The following is a 4,459-nucleotide window of genomic DNA, read 5'->3' on the forward strand; positions in this document are numbered from 1 at the left end:
GTTGGACATGGGTAGTGGAAGGTAGCGGATAATTCCTAGGACGTGTCCAATGTGACTGGAATTAAAACAAAAACAAAAGAAAATTGTGGCCGTTTGAATACGTTTTAATTTTGTGAAAATTTCTGCTTTTAGTTTCTTTGTTTCTGAAAGCAGTGAACTACATTTGTCTAGTATAGATTTAGATCTATGTATTTTTAAGGAGGAAAATTGGTCGGGAAGAGCTGAAGATCTAAGTAAAAAAAATATTACAAAATACGAAAACGCATCTGACTAAATATACCATGAAGTTAGCTTCACTTTCGCAGAGTTGTTTTCCAAAAAGAAAAAAACCGCTGATTCCAGATTCCACACATAAAAACCGCGCGCTTAAAAAATTATATTTTGATGGACGGAGGTGGAAGGAAAAATCGAATTTTCTCTCATTTCCACTGCTTTTCCATTTAAAATAACCAATTCATTTTGCGGAGAAATACATCGTGTTGTGATTTGATTAAAAATTCAATGATGCATTACATTGTTAGAAAAAAGTGAAAAATATGAAAATTTTTAACATTTTTTGCATTATTTTTTCAGTTATCGGGAAGAAATTCAATAATGATTGTGTCTCGTGCGTGCATGTCCTGCCTTTTTTCACAGTAGAATACCACAAAAAGGAAGCTGGGAGTTCCAGTCAGCGTTTTGGCTCACAACTATAATTAAATACATAATATGGAAGCTGTGAGAAGAAAACTTGAGTGCGGGAAATCCATCAATTTTTTGGAACAGAGCTGTGAAGTTTTCCAGCTAATACATCATTCAACATTTTGTAAACAAAAATTCAGGGTCGTAATCACGGAGTTAGTCAACTTTTGTCCTGATAATAAAATTTACCTAATTATACCCAGATTGAAAAAAAATACCATTTTAAAATTATTTAATGTAAAAGGAGATCACTCACATATCCATATCACCATGCGCATCTTCCAAGAATGTGAAACAGAATCCATTTCTGTTGCTTTACCTTTGATTGATTTCAATAAAATTTAATGTGAAGTGAGATCATATTTTATGCTGAAAACTTAAGAACATGTTTTTTATCGATTTCTCACTTGTCTCTATCAAATGCAGTTCATAGAACTTTTTAGAATAAATAAAAAAAAATGACAGGAATGGGTTAATTTTTTAGATAAAAAATTAATGCTTAGGATTCATTTTTCAGCTAAATCAGCAATCCGGTAGAACACTCTCACCAAAACGGTGGACACTTCAAATCAACGATATGAGAGAATTGCTCATGACAATGGTTGGAGGTAAGTTAAAATTTTTTTTTTCTACATTTTGAGGGAATGCTTAACGCTTGAACTGCTGTCTCAGTAGGCTATGTCAGGATAAGATTACCTTCCAAAAAAATTTAAATCTAAAGGTCGGAACTCGAATCATACTTACCTATATACCTATTTCAATATAAAATCTATAAAGACAGGTCTGTCTGTCTGTTTGTTGGTAAATCAGTAATGGTGTTTGGCTATACAAATCTACACCGTTTCGAGTAGCCGTATTCATTCCCCCCCCCCAAAGCCCCCATTCAGGTAGACCCCCCATATAAAACTCATGTATTTTTTGTGAATTTTTGAATTTGGCGCCCAAAATGTTGTATGAAAATGATTTCTTCTCTTTGCAAATTTTCCTTTTGGGAATGATAAGTGGGCCCAATCGATAATTTACCTCGTCCAATATAATTCGTTAGGGCGCACGATAATATTATAGTAAAATAATTTTAATAGCCGGTTACATAATATTGGGTCATCTCTAAATGGATGTCGCAACCGAGTAAAAATTAATTTCTGCAAAAAGAGTTTGTGACGACATGTCGTAGGATAATCCATACCTTTTCCACTTTTCGTCATTGGATAATTCCTCAACATGTCCAATAAGATTATTTTTTTTATAAATTATTTTCTAATTTAATAAAACCCAAAAATTAATTTATACAGCCTTAAGTTAAGCTGTGATACGTCGTCGGAAACTAGTTTAAGATAATTTGGGCTACTTTAGACAGGATTTTCAAAATTCTTTGTGAACAAATGGTGGTATATAAACACATGCGTCCTTTTAAGAACTACACCTTAGATCTTAGAATCAGAGCTTTCAGAATATAGTATGAATTACGTCCTCCCACTACATATTTATGGCCGCCATCTTGAATACCCAAACTATTATTTATTTTTTATACCTATACATATATCGGGTTCTGCAAAAGATATAATTATGAAACTTGAATATGTTCTATCAACCTAACTTTTAATTAATACAAAAAAATCGATCTGACAACATTAAAGCAAAATGGCCGACTATATGTGTATAATAATACTTTGACGCTAAGCATTGAGAGATATCAATTTGATTTCTTGGGTTTCTTGGACCAATCTTAGTTAAAATTCTCTAAGAAATTCAAAGATGGCCGATAGTTTACCCCAATTCTTGTTAACAAAGGTCATAAATTACAATTTTTAAATAATTTATTCAAAAATTGCGCTCCGTCCGCCATTTTGAATAACCTCAAAATTTTGTTTTCGCTACATCACAGCTCCTGTAATAGCTAAAAATCTGAAATTTTTATATGTTGTAGGGGCCATCAAGAGCTTTCCAACGATACCTCATTTTCGAAAATCGGTCAAGCCGATTAGTCAATATGGCCGCCACAATTTTTCATCGAAAATCGACCATAACTCGAAAACGGCTTGACCGATTTTGATCAACCCGGGCTCAAATGAAAGATCTCAACAAACCCTACAACTCTCTAGAACATCCGAAGTTTCAAAAGTGACCGCTAGGGGGCCAAAAATCAAAAACAAAATTTTCGATGAGTTTTCGATGAATATCTCGAAAACGCCATTATCGATTTGTTTCATTTTTTGATGTATTATAGCCTACTATAACATCCATTTATAAAAAATAATTTAAAAAATTTATGTCGCCATTTTGAAAATATTGAGCTCCAACTTTGACATGTCATATCTCGGGTTCTACAAGTCCGATTTTGATCAACTCAAGCGCAAATGAAAGGTTTCGTGAAACTCTACAAATGTCTAGAACATTGCAACTTCGAGAAATGACCGCAAGAGGCGCTAAAATCAAAAACAAAGTTTTCGAAAATTTCGAACTCGAATTTTTCGAAAATGGCGACATATTTTTTTTTTTTCATTTTTCGATGTTATAGCTGACTTCAAGATCTTTCGAACAAAAAAAAATTATGAAAATCTATGGATCCGTTCTCGAGATATGGCCTTCTAAATATTTATTATCGTATGACTTTTCTACTTTTCCCGACTTTGCGCGTATTTAAACTAATTCGCGTTCTAGTTTGCTCTCACAAAATTGGTACACTGAAAGAAACACAGCTCTCGTAAGCTTGGTTTGCTTACCAGTACATTTCTTAATAAATCATTTCACCATTTGCAAAAAAAACCAAACTACTTTTTAATAAATATTTCTAAAAATAGTTTTTGAGAATACGCTACGCTTCTGAAAATAATTATTAAAAAAAAAACAATTAATAAAAACCAAAATACTTTGTGTTAAGTAAGTAGGTATATTTTGTAAATATTAAATACTCATTTGAGATATTTTTTATTAAAAATCTTTAACAAAAAACTTCAATCACATATTAGTTTGTGTTCCTTTTGCCTTATAGCTAGAAGTCTGAAATTTTAATATGTTGTAGAATTCACTCAGCTCAGTAAGACGTTTTCATTGGTAACTCATACTTGAAAATCGGTCAAACCGTTTAGCAAATATGTCCGCCTAAAGCAAAAAGTACTCTTTTATATAACTCGAGAACGGCTTGTCCGATTTTGACCAATTCAAGCTCAAATGAAAGATTTAATGAAGCTCTATAAATATTTAGAACATTCCGAACATTCCAAGTTCCAAAAATGGCAACAAGAGGCAGTAAAATGAAAAATATGTTGTAGCTTGACTTAATATTTTCCACTATGCTAAAAATGAAAAAAAAATCTATGTCGCCGTTTAGAATATATAATAATTTTTTGTTGTGAGAACTTATTTATTTAATACGTATATTCAGCAATTGGTATGATAATGACTTAAAGACGTGAGGGAAGTAAGTCCAAGGACATACTCTAAAATTACTTTAAATAAGGCATAAATCAACAATAGTCAACCATTTGAAAAATTCTTGAATTTGAAAAGTTCTTAAAGCCATATCTTCTGTTCTTCTCGTTCGATTTTGCTTAAATTGGTATCAAATTAAAGGTTTTGCAAAATTCTACAACTTTCTGCAATATTTAAAACCATTTAAACCATTTCTTGAGGCCGAAAAATGTCAAGAAAAGTTTTCATGAAACAAAAGCCGCCATTTTCCTAAAAAAATATTAATAAAAAAAGTAGTTTCATTTTTATAAAGACGCTACATACACGCTTGAAAAGATTTATTTAAAAAAATATATTATTAAAAAAT

The sequence above is a fragment of the Lutzomyia longipalpis genome, chromosome 1 (assembly GCF_024334085.1).
Source record: "Lutzomyia longipalpis isolate SR_M1_2022 chromosome 1, ASM2433408v1".
In the NCBI taxonomy this organism is placed as follows: Eukaryota; Metazoa; Arthropoda; class Insecta; order Diptera; family Psychodidae; genus Lutzomyia; species Lutzomyia longipalpis.